The 18,495-nt window shown below is 42.5% G+C and overlaps 1 protein-coding gene across 2 annotated transcripts in view; it reads left to right on the forward strand.

Annotated features, from left to right (window-relative positions):
- Positions 1-2,359: 2,359 nt before the first annotated feature.
- The window catches only part of RBM47 (RNA binding motif protein 47), a 175,927-nt gene continuing 159,791 nt past the window's right edge, over positions 2,360-18,495 (forward strand). For both annotated transcript variants that reach the window (XM_044945957.2, XM_044945958.2), the window contains exons 1-2: positions 2,360-2,517; positions 2,669-2,825. The gene's annotated coding sequence lies outside the window, so the exon portion shown is untranslated. The remainder of the gene's footprint in view (positions 2,518-2,668; positions 2,826-18,495) is intronic.

An 18,495-nucleotide genomic window follows, 5' to 3' on the forward strand; every position in this document is an offset into this window, starting at 1 on the left:
CTGTGTCCACTACACTGGCAGGTGGATTCCTATCCACTGTACCACCAGGGAAGTCCTATACTGTGGTTCTTTACAAATGTAGGAGGATTGCTCCTATTGATGAGGGTGACTTGGGAATAGTGTTATTTTATCTTAAACATATGAAAGACAATTCTTTGTGAGCCATGGAGTAGGTTTTTTCCAGGTACCAAAGGCAATACCACTTCTGGGAATATCTACTATGTGCCAGTAATCATAATGAGACTTCACCTTTCATTTAACTCTTATACAAATCCAGAGAGGGAGGTGTTATTATTTTATAAATGAAGTAACTGAAGCTCTCTCCATGGGGTTGCAGAGTCAGACATGACTTAGTGACTAAATAACCAGCACAAACTGAAGCTCAAGAGCAACTAAGCAATTTACCCAGCAGCACATAACTAAGAGGTAAAATTGAGATTCAAACTTAGAACTATGGGGAAACAATTTCCATGCTATTGGCATTCATTCTAGCCCTCTGCCTTTTAGGCAGAAGGGAAAGGAGAAAACAGAAAGCAAAAGGCGAGGGTCTACAGAACTCAAATGCCCCAAGATCATGGGATTTGCATGAGAATTAAAATAATGATGATGATAATGATAATAATAGTAAAGATAAGGAACAGACATCAAGGTCAACCACAAAGAAGTAGTAACAAACATTCATATTTCTTTTGCCATAGACTGTCACTTAAAATGTTTTATTTTCTCTATGTTCCTAGGGACAGCAGTGGGAAGTAGTTAGGAATAGGAATAATATCCACTTAATAGGTGGCAGTGTACAAAACTGAGAAAGAAGGAGCAGTGCCAGGCTTCATTTGAGAGAAAGTGAACCACTGAGGACTGTCATAAGGACTTGCTTCCAGGGAGCTGGGCTTCCTCAAGGGCCATCTTCCCTGATTCCAGCTCCAGTTCACCTGCAGTCACTGACCTCCACACTTTCAAACTTGATTTTTCCTAGCCATTATTCCCCTGGTTTGGCCCATTGCTTCCTATGGAAAAGCCTGGAAAAAGAGGTGGGAAAATCTGTGAGCCTGAGAATGTCCCCTCTTGAATTCTTTAACTCAGAAGGTCCCTGACACTGTGAGGCTCTCAAGGTAACAATCCTCGTACTTATGGAAAAGAAAAATCTGAGCTATGTGGAGTCAGAGTTTTTAAGTTGTCTTGAGGTTGTGGAACGCTTGTCTGTACCTGGCATCTTAGATATGGTGAGGGAACCTTGAAGGGGTCACAGTGCCGGATCTTCATATAGTAACAAGGAATGAATCTAAAACTCAGAAAACATTTAATTGATCTGTTAAGTCTTGCACCATAGGGAAGATAAAAAATCAAAGAGATTTAAAATGTTTCAGAATTCTTGGCTGGTTGAAGGAATCATTTTTCCAAAAGGTGGCAAACTACGCTTTTAGATTTAACTGGAGCTGAGAACTATCTCGGCCTCACCACGCAGGGAAAATGTGCTCTAGCTGACTTCAGTGCCTTCAATCTGCAAAACAGGAATGAAGTGCTCCATAGGATGGTGCTGTAGGGCAAAACAAGGTTGGTTAAGGGGCACCGCAAAGTACTAAAGGCCTCATTCGGGTAAACGGGCCATGATTTCTTTAAGAGTGAAGTGGAGAAAAAAGGGCATTAGCACTGCACATCCTAACTGTCAATAATTACTTTCAAATATTCATGAAGAGCTTAAAAATTATTTCCCCCAGTTTCACACTGATATTCAAATGGTAATGACCATTATTTGTCCAGCATTGGATAGGATAAGTAACTCTCCCGGAGTCAGACAGCAAATTAGGTGCCTAAATCCGAATTCGAATGAAGCACACATCCGTGGTAGATGGCTAGATCCTGAGTTTCCTCGCTGTCAGAGAACTTCATGGAGTGTACAGGTCAACTTATGTTCATGTATCTTGTCCATCTGGCAACTTTTAAGTGAGATGGAGATCACTTAAACACTATTTTTACAGGACCTTTATTTTCATTATATTCAATGAATGTAAACTGCAGAAATTTCACTGTTAGAATCTTCCGGATAGGGACCCTGGGAGAGGTTTAAAAAAAAAAAGAAAGAAACTGGCTCATGGCTTTACAACTCAAGAGCCCACCTCTCTGATCACGACCCCACCTCTTCAGGAAAAAAGCTATAGTACAAATAATAATAATTAAAAAAAATAGTGGCATTAGTGGCAACTAACACAGTGTACCAAGCACTGTTCTAACCTTTTTGTATGTATTAACTCATTTAACCCGCAAATAAAAAAAAAGATTTTAACTATCCCTTCACTAAAGCAGCCCAATGAGAAGCAGCACTTTTTTTTTCCTCCCCTCAGTTGAATGACACTGCAACCCGAAATCACAACTCCGTTTTAGGTTCCTGGTGGTGCCTGCTTCCTCTTCTAGTTTGTTTAGTCACAGAATTCGATTCCTGTCGGCCGATTACGCGCCTACAAACAGGCTTAGCGCTCTATTGAAATGCGTGAGGCTCCTTAACTCTTGTATAAACAGGTAATGCGAAGGGGTGGGGCACAGATTGCGGATTTCTTGGGGATGGGGCTGGGATGGGGGTTAGAACCGGCTCCTCAGAGGATCGGGCCGAGGTTAAGGGAGGGGTTGGCTGCTGTTTTAAAATGCAGTGTTTTTTTTGTACCCTTTCTAGAAACCAGCTGTAACTTTAGGTCAGAGCGTATTAAAATGAGCCACTTCTGAACCAGCAGCGCCCAGGCCCCAGGCCCTGCTGTGAAGGCCCCGGCAAAGGTCAGGGCTTGGTCCGCGTGACGCTCCTTCCCGTGCCCGTCCGAGCTGCTCTGCCTCAGGTAAGGACACTCTCGGGAGGTCCCCCCCCCCTTCCTCCAGGCCCGCCGCCGAGCTCGCTGTGATCCTACCTGGTTACACGACTTCTTTACTGGGCGGGGGGTGGGGTGGGGGGAGGACGGGGGTGGGGTGTACCGACCGGCTCGTGATTCAACAGCTGGTTCCTTATTCCTCAAACGTGGTTCTGCTTGGTTTCCCTCAACCGCCCAAAGCGGGGGGCCAGACGTCTGATTTCGGGCAGATGTCCTCAGGTGGAGCAGGTGCCACTGCTGGGGCTATTTCTTGGCTGTCTAAAATGGATGTGACTTTTTGAGCGGGGAGCGACAAGTCTGTGTGGTGAAGTCCCCACGTCTCTTCCCCATCAAGGCAGATTTGTTTTTTTCCCCCAACCTTCAGCAAAGGTATCTGCGCTCCTAAAACAACAGGAATGTTGCACTGGCCTTCAGCCAGCGGAGGCTCAGCGAGCAGGATAAAATTTCAGAGCAGATTTACGGGAAGTTGCCGGTGTTGGGAGTAAAAATCTGGTTTGGTGAGTTTAAGGGAAGGGAGTAGACGAGAGACAACCTTGCTACTGTGAGGCGAACGGCCTCGGATGGGGGAGGGCAGAAGCGGGAGGAGGGAACAGGGAAGAGCCGGAGCCGAGGCTCGAGCGCTCCCCGCGCGCAGCGCCGGACGCACGCAGGGCTCCCGGGGCCGCCGGTCTCCCCCGGGTGCGGGTCCGGCGCCGCTCTGCCAGGGGAACTCGCCGCGCTTTCGAATTCTCGCTCCCGCCAGGAATTTAGCCCCGAGAGAACTGCCTTCTGGTTATCGCGCCGGCTTCTCACTTTGGAATGTGCAGTTTGGGACAGTGAGAAGTTGGGGCTCGGGGAGTTGTCCTCGGAGAGAGTTTCTCTCCTGCGGGTTTCCAAGGTTAAGAGATTCTGACAAACTGGAATTCCCAGAGCCTGGGAGTGAAGCCTGAAACGATCTGTAGCTTTAAGCGGCGCGGTAGGGAGTCGCTGGACACTCCTTATTTTGGTTTTACATTAAAAAGAGGGAGGCCGAGAAGATGTTGTAGGTTACTTCCTAGCTGTGTCAGTCGCTACCGCGCTCTGAATGGTGTTAATTTCAGAAGTGGGCGACTGCAAATACATCACAAAGGTAAGGTCGTTTTTGGCAATCTTTCTAACTACTGTCCCTTAATCTTACCTGTGGGTCCAGATTTTGAAATTTTGTTTTCCTCTCTTTCGACCTTATCTCCCCTTATTCTACCGTCCCCCTTCCGACTCTGGCATATTTAATGGGAAAGAAATAGTTTATAATAAGATTTTAAAAGCGCCAGCTTCTGGAAAAGCAGAAAATTATATACAGTCAGCCCCATCGTTTCCTCTGGTGATGAAACCTTTTCCATACAGTAAACAATTTTCTCCCCCGCTCTTGAAAGCATCTGACTGGGCTGTCCAGAGGCACAGGTGACTTTTTAGACTCAGATTATTAAAGTGAGATTGAGAAAACTTTTATGACAGGCATCTCACAGTGAGTGGTAAGGAGGGGAGGGTTACTGGGGGATGTGTGTTGGGGGAGGATATGAAGGGAATATCTTCTTGGAGTCATTTACCTCCCAAGGTAACACTGAGCACAGGCTTAGTTGTTTAAAGTTAAAAATTCAATCTGTATAAAAGTCTAGGGCTGATGAACTATGACAGCTGACAAATCCGCCACTGGATATTTAAGAAATCAGATAAAATAAATGAAGTGGAATTTTTCAAATAGTGATTCATTTTTTATTAAGGTAAAAGTTCATCTACTCTTGGGTACTGTCCCAAAGCATTTGGGGATGTGTCTTCTTTCTTGCGGCTTATCTGAGATTGTGTCCTCGAGGTACTTTACTCATAGGCCGTGCTGATTTTTGCCATACTGATTTGTACTGTTACTGATGTAGCACATTCTAATGGCTCACCCAGTGTTCTTTAGTATGAACATAGATTAGAAATCTTGTTCTTTAAAACTTGTTATGGTAGAGTCACAAGAATTTTTTAGGGCAGAGAAAAGCATAAATGTGAAGAGGTTGCCACAGATTTAAGCACAGTTGCAATTTAGATCAAGTGCATTTGAGAGTTGTAGGTGCCTATACTAAAAGGTAAAAGGTTTTCAACAGCGTAAAACACAATCTCTAGACAAAGCCAAGTACCCAATCAAGGCGATGAGATAGCGTTTTGCAGGATTTTGTATTGCTGTTCAACATGGCTCAGATGGTAGAGTCTGTCTGCAGTGCAGGAGACCCAGGTTCAATTCCTGGGTCAGAAAGATCCCCTAGAGAAGAGAATGGCTACCCACTCCAATACTCTTGCCTGGAGAATTCAGTGGTCAGAGGAGCCTGGTGGACTATTAAACAATAATCCTTGTCAGATTGATGATCTGAAATCTTGGAGGGAAACAGAACTAACCCAGTCCAAAATGGAAACAGGAGGAAGGAAAGAAAGGAATTTGGGTTTTCATATCCTTTCTTGTCTACCTTACTCTTCACCTTGTTCTGATAAACCATTTTGGCCTCTTTGACTTAATTACTGCACAGAGGGAGAATGAGAAATCTGCCCAGTGTTCTTATTTCAATATTTGTTAAAGGAAGAAATAAACTGACAAAAACCAGGCTCCTAGTCTGACTCTGTCACGCTTCTTTACCTGACAAGGCTACACTTAAATTCATCTGCTCAAGAGTGTTTTGTGAACAGATGCCAAAAATGAATCAAGTTTTGAAGATTCTTTATCTTTTTCTTGGTTTTTGAGTTTTCAGAAGCTTATAAGATTGAAAATTTGGCATCATCACTTTACTCCAATCTCTGTAGTCTTAATTGTCAGCATATTTTTGATTCCCACCTGTGCTGCTGTACACTAAATTTTGCCCAAAACAGCTGGTGACACTGAGGATGAAATCAAGATAGAAAGCAAGGAAACTATGTGCTTCAGGACATGTGTCCTCACACTTGCTCTGACTGGTGTTTAGGATGACTCTCATTTTTTTTTTCCCCTCACATGATAAGAGCATTCAGATTAGACTGTTCTCTGATTTATTAGTAACAGAACCTGTTCTCAGTAATTTAAACAAAGATTAGAAGCCTGAAGCCGATAAAATAATTTTCTTACAAAATGAACTTGCTTTCCAAATTCTGCTCTTGATCTGACGATTAAAAAATCTTATCACGTCCCAATTGATTGAGCTTTGACTGCTAGAGGGAAGTATTTGCCTATTTCAGACAGGTTTCCACCTCTACATTGCAAGTCCCTTCTGATTTTTCAGCACTGGATACAGGAGTGCAAGTGGGGGGAGGGAGATCTCCTCAAAGTTGGCCTGAGGTTCAAGTGAAACTCTGATTTGGTTTTCCCAGAGGATGCATAATCCTAGAAAAAAACTTGCTCTGAAGAGGGCTTAAGTGTGGGATTCATACGACTTAGCTAAAGGATAGATTTTGTAAGAACCTAGGGTTTGTGTGCCAAACGTTTGTGAAGTTACATTGAATACATAAATACAGTTTAAAAAAAGGTTTGTCAGAATGATTCCAAGTTAAAGGTTATATTGGAGCGCTTCAGCTATTGGCCCGATTAAAAGATGTATTTTTCCTCTTGGGAGCAGTCTCTGTGTCTTATGATGATGTTGATTTTCTGATTTAATATTGTGAGACGTGTGTGTTAGTCCAGACAGCCACTTGCCAGGGTCATTGCCTCAAAGAACAACTAGAAAAGGATTGTCAATAATGGCAATGCAGGGATGACTTGGGTTATGAGATAGAAGGCTTTTAGAAACTCTCGAGAAGAATAGCATAGCAATGATAATATGCAATTGTTCAACTGCCACCTCAAGCTGTTAGAAACCTCTCATACTGGGATTTAGGGGGAAATGGCACCCTGCCACTTGTGTGTGGTCCTGAATCATCTTGTCAGTAAAAGACTCCTGGAATGGTCTGAGCTTGCGTTCTGATGGTTTCTGCCTCTTTATAGCTGCATCCCCTTTTGCTCTGTCAGCATCTGTATGGGGAGAGGACTCAGAGGGAAAGGGTGTCTTTCCCTTCAAGTCAGTGTACCCCCCTCTTTCCAGAACCTCTCTTTTTGCCTGAGAAGTGGGCGAGGAAGGAATTTTCCAGCGGAAGTAGAAGGGTACAGAGTGTCTGGAGGAATAAATGGCCAAGACACAAGTGAGCTCCAAACCCCTAAAATAGTGTGGGATTTAATGCCCTCCAACTATCGCAGGTGAACTGGCATCTGGAGGAATCTGAGGCTCACCCCCACCCCCACTTTTGTAATTCAAATGCCCCTAGTGCACTGCGCTAGATGGCTCATTTGAATGAGTTCAAGATGTTGTCTCTAGGTACAGCCCAAAGTAAACTGATTACAAAAGACACAGGCCCTTCAACCACACTCCATTCTGGCTTTCATCTACTTTCTGCAGTGGTTTAAAGGACACCTGAAAAGAAAAAACAAAAACCCACAGCTTAGTTTATGTAACTTAGGTATATAATATGAGCATTCTTTTTCACTGTGAATGTGGAGATTTTGTCATCTTAGGCAGTTTATGCCGAAGTGATTTGTGGGAGTGTTTAGATATAAACAGTTTATACATCTGTAAAATACAAAACAACAAAACTGAGACTATAGTAGAAATGCTTGACTGTAGTTTATAGTTTCTCTTTTTGGTAAACCCTACCAGGTTTTAAAGAGTGGGATCGTTTTAGAAATCAAAAGAACAATCTCTACCTTTCTGAAGGCCGCTTAAGAGAGATGACACCGGAAGACAAAGCGCTGGCATAGCCCTGAAAACGCTTTGTGATTTTGAGGAGATATCAGTCCTTTGGTCTCAGCAGATTCCCGGCAGTGCAAAAATGTATGCTTATATATTATAGCCATTTACATTAGTCAAGAAAACAATCGCTGGCCTCAAATCATGATATTTGTCTTTGGGAATATTATATGTTTGTAGCTCTTGAGAACATAACGTCCCAGTGCCAAGACCATAGTTGGTGGGTGTATGTTGATGAAAGGGGATTTGCTGACAGTATTTGCTTCCTGGTTGTGCTTTGCTTTGGCTAATAGTCAATTTTGGTCATATTCCTTGAGTTTCCATACTGGGGAAAAAAACCAACCGGATTGTAGAAGCAATGGATAATCCACACGTGGATGAGCAAGGGTTAATTATACATACCAACGGGCAATGGGTGGATGTACAATGAATGTGGGGCATTGTGTAGCTGAAACAGAAACAAGACACCTCTACCTGACCAAGGAAATGCCAACCTATACAAATTATAATAAAAAGTATTCACCTTTCAGAGCACTGAGTCTTCACTCAATCATTTTTGTAAAGCATTACATATCATGCCAAAAGAAAACAAAAGAAGTACTTAGGAAAGTGAGGAAGATTTTTTTTCAGGTGTTAATTTCTTAGATCAGTTTGATTGCCATTCTGAAAATGTGTATTTGGGCCTTTTGAGGTCAGGTAAAATATTCATGTGTCCGAAAGTGGGGTTCCATGTCCATGATGATGATAGCACTGTGCCTTTTGAAAAAACGGCTTAAATAATATTTCTCTTTGTTTGCTGTCATTTATTTTCAAAAATAATAACATGGTTCTCGGTACACCAAGCCCTTGCCAAGATTAGGCCCATCTTCTTAGTAGCTATCTCAAGACAAAGTTGCCTTTGTGTAACTACAACTAGGAGAATTTGGTGACATGGAAAACTCAGTAGGGCACTGCAGCTTATTATTAACAGAAAATTCAATGGCCTGATGGGTTTTTTGTTGTTATTGTTGTTTTTATTCTTCCAGCTAATAATCATGATATATTTCTATGTGCAGATGATCTTACTATTTTCCCAGGGAAGAATGCAGCAGTTGAGAATTTACCTTGGAATTTAGTTAGATTATAAAAGGCAAAAGCTGCAGCATGATGATGCAGAGAAGATCTCAGCTCCGTGGGCTAGTTTGTTCTCAGGGTGTGTGCTCAGTTGCTCAGTCGTGTCTGACTCTTTGTGACCCTATGGACCGTAGCCCACCAGGATCCTTTGTCCATGCGATTCTCCAGGCAAGAATACTGTAGTGAGTTGCCATGCCCTCCTCCAGGGGATATTCCTGACCCAGGGATCCAACTCAGATCTCCCTCATTGCAGGCAGATTCTTTACCATCTGAACCAAATTTGGTCATGTGTGGAGAGAAAGAAGGAGTGGTTAGCCCACATGAAAATGACAATCTGTGGGGAAAGGATGACCATTCACATTAAATTCAAACTCCATGGAGAAGTGGCTAAGAATACAGGCTACCTTGGTTCAAATCCTAGCTTGGCCACTTACGGACTACCTGATCTCTCCATGACTGAATTTCCTCAGCTGTAAAATGCCTATCTCACAGAGTTGTTACAAGGATTAAATAAATCAATCTGTTTTATAAAGAGGGCTCAGAACAGTACTTGGCATGCAGTCAGTCTGATATGGTACATTGTTCACTTGTTATATATCACTTTAGGATTTCTTTCTGTGTTTGAATTCTTCTCATCTCACTACTCACTCCTTTTTTGACTTATTCTGGTGATGGTAATCTAGGATTCTCTTCTTAAGATCACTGCTTTTGACCAAATGCCATTGCCATTATAGGCAGGCACTATTTTTTGCAAGTTTCTTTTGGTCTTTGTAACTTAGTTGTAGAAAGAAGCTAACTTAGAATCATTAACATGCCTTTTTCTTTCCTCTTTATATATGATCATCAACTGTATGATGTTTTATCAGAAGCAAAAAGAATGATGCTATCATATCTGTTAAGTGAGAGACTGCCAGATGTTCTGCTGAAAACAGTATCGATCTGGAAATGGCTAATGCAAAGTAGAAATACTCTATGTGAAAGACCTTAATACAGCAAACTTAAGTAGTTCCTGTTACGACTTCTGCTGGTTAGTGTTCACGGGTCATATTCATAATCAGAGTATGAGACTTTCTCAGAGCTGCCAGTGTCTTATCTGTGCACTTCTCATAGCATTTTATATCATTTGATACTTTTTGTACATGTACTGTTTTCCCCTGCCAAACAGACATTAAGTTCCTGGAGGCAGGATTTGTGTCTAAATAATATTTGCATCCCTCAATGTCCCTAGTTATAGTTAAGTGCTCAATGAATAAGAATTTCTTTGCCCAAATTCATTACCATCTAAAATGACAGCTTTTTTTTTTTTTTTTTTCATTTCATGGGCATGTATTATGAATCATATTTATTTGGATGACCTCTATTTTTCCATAAGTGTTTTAGCAAAAATTGTTGGATAGAGAAAATATGATGGAGAAGTAGTGAATTCAGAAAGCAACCAGGATGGAAGCTATACCCACAGCCAAGCTTCTGAAAGCATGTCTGGATGGGGAAGGAAGGGGCTGAATTGTTGCACAGCTTAGGTGCCCATCACACTGGCAAACACTTAAATGTTTGTACCTTTTTTTTTTCTGCTCTTTAACAGCCTTTAGAAGGCCCAGACTTGTTACTAGGTAACAATGAGAAGGGGAAAATGTATTTTCTCAAATTACAAGGAATTTATTAGATAATTATCAGGAAAAAGTGCATTTTCTCAAAATTAGGGAGAGTGAACAGAGATCCACCGAGGAAGAACAATATCGAGGGAGTGCACAGCTCTGTGAGCCCCGGTGGTTGGTGTTTCTGGTAAGGCTGTTGGTGTACTCTGAGCTAAGCGGAAGGAGGGCAAGTGGTGAAGACTTGTGTTCAGAGAATTGCCTCCAGTGAAATCCTATTTGTAGGGCAAAGGGAGTCCAATAACAAGCTAGCTGGTGCAAACAATAGTTTGTCCCAGGTACCTCCTTTGCTCTTTGCCCTATCTTGTGGGTTCCAGGATCCACCTCAAGTTATTTGTAGATTCGCCAGTGAGTAAGCAGAAACTGCTTACTACTAAGGAGCCCTGGAATTTGTGCCTTGTATCTGCAGTGGCTCCATATTCACAGTCACTCCCAGTGGCTGAGACCAACCCTGGGAAGGCAGGAGTCTTCCCAGAGTGGGACCTAGGAGTCACTCCCCCAGTGGGAAGCGTATGAGCCACACAGACCCTGAATCGAATGGTGACACCTGCGTTCTCACACATCCTGCTAAGGTGTGAAGGGTCTTGTCCTTTCCCCATTGGCTAAAGTAATCAGTGAAATTGTCAGTGGAACGGCAGAACCTGCTTTTCTCTTCTCCCTGCTTCCACCTTTGCCCTGATCCCATATGCTTCGTATTTGACACAGTATCCAGAGTGACTCATAAAACAGTCAGATCATGTTATTTCCCTACTAAAAACTTTACAGAGCTTCTCCATCTCCCTCAAAAGCCAACGAGGCACTGTATTTCTAGTCCCATTACCTTTTTTTCTTTGGCCACACTGCAGAGAATGTGGGATCTTCTTTCCCTGACCAGGGACTGAACCTGTGCCTCTTGCATTGGAAGCATGGAGTCTTAACCACTGGAATGTCAGGAAAGTCTGCATTACCTCTTAAATCTCATCTCCTATCAGTCACCCCGTTATCGCTTTGCTTTAGCCACAGTTTCATGCTTCCATGGCCTTTGCACTCACTACTCTCTCTCCCTGAACTGTCTTCCCCAAATACGTTCAAGCTCTACTTTTCCACCTCCTCCACGTCTTTACTCTTCCTCCCTTTGTGGAAGGGCAGCAATTCCTCCTTCCTGTTGGCACTCTCTCTCCCTACCCTGCTCTATTTTTAATACTGTACTTTTTAGCATATTTTATGATTGTGTGGCTTACTGTTTGTCTGTTCTCTAGTAGAACATCTGTATCATTTATTGATGTTTGTCAAGCATCTTAAAGCAGAGTCTGCCACAGACTGTGTGCGTGCTCAGTTACACCCATCTCTTTGCAACCGCATGGACTGTAGCCCGTCAAGTTCCTCTGGCCATGGGAGTATCCAGGCAAGAATACTAGAGTGGGTTGCCATTTCCTCCTCCAGGAGATCTTCCTGACCCAGGGATTGAACCTTTGTCTCCTGCATCTCCTGCATTGGCAGGTGGATTCTTTGCCACTGAGCCACCTGGGAAGCCCCTGCCACAGAGTAGGTAATCCATAAATATTTGTCAAATAAGTGAATAAAGCACAGACTCTTACACAGCACAAGTACAATGGAAAGTGTAGTACTTACTCGTGTGTTCTACTCAAAATATAACTACAAGCACGTCTTTCTACATAAGCATGATTTTTTCCCCCAGACCTCTCCTATTAAGCTACCATATCTTCTCTGGTTTCTCTGGTTTCATTATTTTCTGTGCCACCATGAGTCCTTGATGGAGGCAGTGACTAAGTAACAAGCAAGGCAGAGCTAAGTGTGGGAATGGCGCAATCATTTCAGCACTTCTGTTTCCAAATCAAAGCCTAGTCTTTGGCAATCTTTTTGTGATTTCCAGCTAAATCATACAGCTCTGTTTTGAACCAGTCTTGTGAATTGCTTGCCCTACAGATAATTACACTTAACTAACTCATGTTACTATATTGGTTATCACGTTTTCTATTGTCATTTAATTATAATTAATGATTGCTCTGAAAGTAACTGTCAAGACAACTTGCACTTTTTTTTTTTTAGCTGTCTCTTCAGACCTTTGAGATTTTGCCAAATGTCACCTGTGCCTACAGGATTCCGTCTCTATTCTTTTCTCAATTGCAGGGCTCAGTTAAGTATTTCCCCTTGACCTGGCATGAAATGAGTGCTGGTGTCATTGTCTGAGTTGTTAATATCTCTCCAGAACCTTTTACAAAATTCTGGTCTTGCGTTTACTGAGTGGCACAACACTCTCCGATCTGTCATACTGGTTTGCTAGTCCCTGCCTTATTCCCTCCCTCTGCACGATTTTCCTTGGTTAAATAAAACTGCATTTCTTGGTGCTTGGAGGTGCGACTTCCTCTGTGTGTCCTCCTGTTAGTTTTAGATCTATAACTCAGTAAAGAACTTCCCCGATGGCTGGTGGGATCCTGTGGCTACTGGGCTTGGGGACCCTAGGGTTTTTGTTGTTGTTGTTGTGCCACGTGGCATGTGGGAGCTTAGTTTCTTGATCAGGGATTGAACCCATGTCCCCTGAATTGGAAAGTCTTATCTGCTGGATCACCAGGTTAGGTGCCTAGAAGTGGTCTTGAAGGTGAGTGTAGACTCCTGGAAGGTTCTTTGCAGTTAAAAAACAGGAATTCCTTGGTGGTCTAGTGGTTAGGGTCCCAGTGCTTCCACTGCAGGGGGCCTGGATTCCATCCCTAATCAGGGAACTAAGATCCCACAAGCGGCATGGCACAGCCAAAAACAAACAAACAAAAAAATAGTATGTAAATTCTGCTGAAGGTGCGTGAAGATCGTGGATTTAGTTATTTTTGACTGTTGTTGATCATGGCTTGTGGCTGATTTACAATTATCCGGATATTTTTCATTTCTAAGTTGATTTGGAAACTGTCATCATAATTGATAGTAAAAAGGACAATGCAAGAAATTTTTAAAAACCCTGAGTATACCTAATAATCAGCTAATATTTCTAGTACTTTCTGCAAATCATTGTATTACTTATCATATGTACTGAATGGGACATTAAGAATGTAAATGTTCAGTTAGATCTGTGTTTAAGAATATACTGGGCCTCTCTGGTGGCTCACATGGTAAAGAATCTGCCTGCAATGCAGGAGACCTGGGTTTGATCCCTGAATTGGGAAGATCCCCTGGAGAAGGGAATGGCTACTCTCTCCAGTATTCTTGCTTGGAGAAATCCATGGACAGAGGAACCTAGTGGGTTACAGTCCATGGGGTCACAAAGAGCTGGACACGACTGAGCAACTTTTTTTTTTTTTAAACAATATACTATGTATACAGGTGGAAGTGAAGTGAAGTGAAGTCGCTCAGTCATGCCCGACTCTTTGCAACCCCATGGACAGTAGCCTGCACCAAGCTCCTCCATCCATGGGATTTTGTAGGTGGAGCTAGTGGTAATTCTTTATGAATTAGAAAAATTTATCAAAATATAGACCTAGTTAATAGGTATACTTGAAAAAAAAAGATGAATATGGAATACTTGGCAGGCAGATTCTTTACCACTGAGCCATCAGGGAAGCTGAATGTGGATTAAATGGGTTTAAAGCAGACTTTGAAAAAACCTATTTTCCTTATGTAGACACAGACTCAGCTGTTATTTATTGAGTAGCTGCTATGTGCCAGATGCCGGGTGCTAGGTGTGCAGCGGAGAGCAAAAGTTCTCTGTCCTCTTGGGGCTTTCTTTAGGGGTGGAGATGGGATTCAGTGCTCTGAAGGAACTGAGGGGTACTGGACAACAGAAGATGGGACTCTTAGCCGGAGTGGCCTGGGATGTGATGCCCCTGGGATGTGATGTGGTGCTGAAGGTATAGCATTCATGCAGTTCCTAAGGCTGGAGGAAGCTGGGCATGCTGAAGGACTTAAAAGGGGCCAATGTTGCCCCCGTGCTGGGGGCATGGAGCAGGGAGGCACAGGTAAGGTTGTGGGACTAACTGAGTCCTAGAGCATGTAGGCCCTTCAACCTCAGAAGAGTTTGTCACCCCCATTTCAATGGAAAGCCATGAAGAAAGGACTTACTTGTTAAATAATAACTCTTAGGTAAAGACTGAATTGGAGGGAGGCTGTCACGGCAGACAGATACGATTCCTTTTTGGAAGGGGCAGTGGAAGTGGAGTCAGGCTGGTCAGCGGGGCGCCATTTCTTCTGTGTGCTCTCCTACCTGTTTTTACAGCCTCAGTTCAGCTGCGGTAGGGGTTTCGCCAGTGATTTGAAGAAATAGCAAGACTTAACTGATGGCCTGGATGTAGGGGTGAGGAAAAGAATGAGGATTCTAGCTAAAGTTATTGGGTTCGATGTGAGGGACTGAAGGAAAACAGGTTCGAGGGGAGCTGGGGAAACCAGAAGCTCAATTTGGGGAATGTTTACTGAGATGCCTGTTATAAACACCCCAAGGAGATGTTTCCCTTTTGTATCCAGCACTTCTAGCAAGAGTGAAAGGCATTTATTTTAGACAACTATTTTGGATTTCATTATTTCTTTTTATCACTGTGTCCAAATTAGCAAATACAGATAAAGTATGTAACCTTTATATCACACATGACTAAACAGTATTCTAACAATAAATGAGCCATCCACAGTGTATAAGACACTGTAATGTGGGCATGGGTTAGGGTGGGTTAATGTTGAAAATTTTTAAGTATAGTTTCAGCCATTAAGAATTGTCTAATTCAAATTAATCCTATATATATTTAATATTTCAGTATTATATGTTTGATATTTGCATTATATATTAACATATTGATATGCTATTGCTGCTGCTACTGCTAAGTCATTTCAGTCTTGTCCAACTCTGTGCAACCCTATGGACAGCAGCCCACCAGGCTCCTCTGTCCACGGGACAAGAATTCTCTAGGCAAGAATACTGGAGTGGGTTGCCATTTCCTCCTCCAATTGATATGCTGCTGCTGCTGCTAGGTCGCTTCAGTCGTGTCGGACTCTGTGCGACCCCATGGACTGCAGACTACCAGGCTCCTCTGTCCATGGGATTTTCCAGGCAAGAGTACTGGAGTGGGGTGCCATTGCCTTCTCCGATTGATATGCTACTATATTATAAATATGAATATGCTAAGAATTAAATATTATATTTAATATATTTAGTGTAGAAGATATATTTAATATATATTGAATTTATATTAAATAGCACATTTAATATTGAAAAGTAAGTGTACATCATGCATGAACAAAGACTCATTCCATGTTATAAAAGATGAAAATATTACAACATGAAGTACAGTGGATTTCCTTGTGAGGTACAACCTCTTTTAGAGGCATGCAAATTCGTGCTGTAAATATTGGCACATACAAATGGATCCATTTAGGACATGCAAATGTATTTCTTGTCTCTTCCTTACCTAACCTGACGAGGGGTCTGTAGCACTTCTGCCTAGTAAATGAGTGAAAACTGGAAGCCAACATGGATACACTTTAAACTACATTGTGAAAGGCTGATTTGCATCTCTAGCAAATCCATTTTTTGAGCTTCTCGAGCAAGCGCTTGGGAATCCAATGACAAATAAGACATGAGGCTTTGGAGCTCGGAGGGCTGGAAGCTATATCTGTACCACCACAGCAAGTCCTCCTCCCCTACCAGTGGTTCTTCTAAAAATAAGAAGATTGAGCTTATATTTCCAAATTTGTAGAAATAAAACTATATTGTCTGAAGCAATAGAAAACTAGTCCAAAAAAGTAATGTTTTAGAAAGTCATAAACCATTACATTTGGGTGGAGGTAGGAGAGGAGGTTACAATGGATAATGTTTTGCAATCACGGCTATAGAAACTGTCAACGGCTGCAGCTTTTCATTCTGGTTTGTCAACGCCAGTGGTGCCCATGAGGTGTAATAAAATTTATTGTTGCTTAATTGGGACAAATGGTGTGGTTTTTGGTTTTGCATAAGATGGGTCACTGCTCAAAAGGATATGTAGTATCTGAAGATTTCACATTTATTTCAGTTTTGTTTTTAATAAGGAAAATACTTCGATGACAAATTATATATGTGTGTACCTACAGTAATCAATGATAGAAAAGGAGAGTCTTGTACTTGAGTAATTGCTTAACAGCTATCTGTAACTAAATATTTGAAGTTGAAAGTTAAAAACAGAAAATAATAATGGCTAACAATAATAGCTGACATTAAGGAGCGCCTACTGTAATGCCAGGCTTGACTTTATTTAATCAACAGAATCAACTGTAAGAATTAGGTCCTACTATTATCCTCATCTGGGCTTCCCTGGTGGCTCAGATGGTAAAGAATCTACCTGCAGTGTGGGAGATCTGGGTTCAATCCCTGGGTTGGGAAGATTCCCTGGAGGAGGGCATGGCAACCCACTCCAGTATTCTTGCCTGGAGACTCCCATGGACAGAGGAGCCTGGTAAGCTACAGTCCACAGGGTCACAAAGAGTTGGATATGACTGCATGACTAAGCACACATACGTTATCCTCATCTAGCAGATATGGAAATGAAGGACTAACAGATCAAGCAGTGTGCTCAAGGTAAATAGTGGTCAGGATGTAGATTCTCATAAGGCTTCCTGAAGGAGGTTGGGTTTGGGAAAAATCCCTAGACCAGGACCGGTCTTCTTACCAAGATCAGCCCTTGGTTAACAGACTAGGGACTTTGGACATGGCATCTTATTTTATTGGCTTTCAACTTCCTTGCCTTTAAAATTGGATAGAAGGCAGGGGAGATTTGAGACATGTTTTGCACAGCCCCAAATTTCTCTTAAGTTTTTTTACTTCCATGGTTCAAATCTATAAAAGATCGCTATTCATAGGATTTCTAAAGAGAAGATCAAGATGGTGGGAGTAAATGAGGATGAGGGGTAGCGATGGTTTAGAAGGGCAGTCACCCTGACATTAAGTCACAGAAAGAAAACAGCTAGGTTATATGGCCTGTACAACAAATCTTACAAAGTTCTTAGAGGCTTGATTCTTCATTTCTGAATCCCATTTGAGGAATTGAATATTACTGATTTATATTCCCTGGTAGCTCAGCTGGTAAAGAATCCACCTGCAATGCAGGAGATTCCAGTTTGATTCCTGGGTCAGGAAGATCCTCTGGAGAAGGGATAGGCTACCTACTCCAGTATTCTTGGGCTCCTGGTGGTTCAGATGGTAAAGAATCCGCTTGTAATGCGGGAGACCTGGGTCCAGTCCCTGGTTTGGGAAGATCCTCTGGAGGAGGGCATGGCAACCCACTCCAGCATTCTTGCCTGGAGAATCTCCATGGACAGAGGAGCCTGGTGGTCTACAGTTCATAGGGTCACAAAGAGTCGGACACAAGTGAGCAACTAAGTGGGCAAGGTGGTTCTAGACCAGTGGTTCTCCACTGCAGGAGATTGTTGTCCAGGGGACATTTGGCAAATGTCTGGAGACATTATTGGTTGTCACAGTCTGGGAGGGGCGGAACACTACTGGCATCTCTGGAAGAGGCCAAAGATGCGTCTAAACATCCTGAAGCACACAGGAGAGCCCCTTACAATAAAAAATTATCTGACCCAAAATAGTGCCAAGATTTGGAAACCCTGTTCTAGGTGAGTCTTTACTCTCCACAACCATTACAGTCTGTACAACAAATAATGTTCTTGCCTTTATTATTATTTTTAAAAATTTTTATTTATTTATATTTATGGCTATGCTGGGTCTATGTTGCTGTGCAAGGGCTTTCTCGAGTTATGGCTTTCTCTAGTTACTCTAGTTGCAGCGTGCTGGGTTCTCCATGCAGTGGCTTCTCTTGTTGCAGAGCACAGGCTCTAGGCTCCCAGGCTTCAGTAGCTGCGGCTCTCAGGCTCTAGAGCTTGGTGCCAGTGTTTGCGGTGCAAGAGTCGCCCTGAGGCACGTGGGATTCTCTCAGACCAGGGATCGAACCCGTGTCCCCTGTATTGGCAGGCGGATTCTTTCCCTGGACCACCAGGGAAGTTCCTCATGTATTTTGCTGACATTTTCCTCTGAAGAAACTTTTTGGTTAGTATGTGATGTCCTATAGATTTAGGGGAAAAGGATAAATGCATTTAGGTTTACAGTTGTTCCTGGCCGAAGGAAGCTTAGTTTTTAACTAGTTTCCATAAGAAATTAATTACAATCAAAGAACACCTTTTTGTGTTATG

The sequence above is a fragment of the Bubalus bubalis genome, chromosome 7, assembly GCF_019923935.1.
Source record: "Bubalus bubalis isolate 160015118507 breed Murrah chromosome 7, NDDB_SH_1, whole genome shotgun sequence".
Lineage (NCBI taxonomy): Eukaryota > Metazoa > Chordata > Mammalia > Artiodactyla > Bovidae > Bubalus > Bubalus bubalis.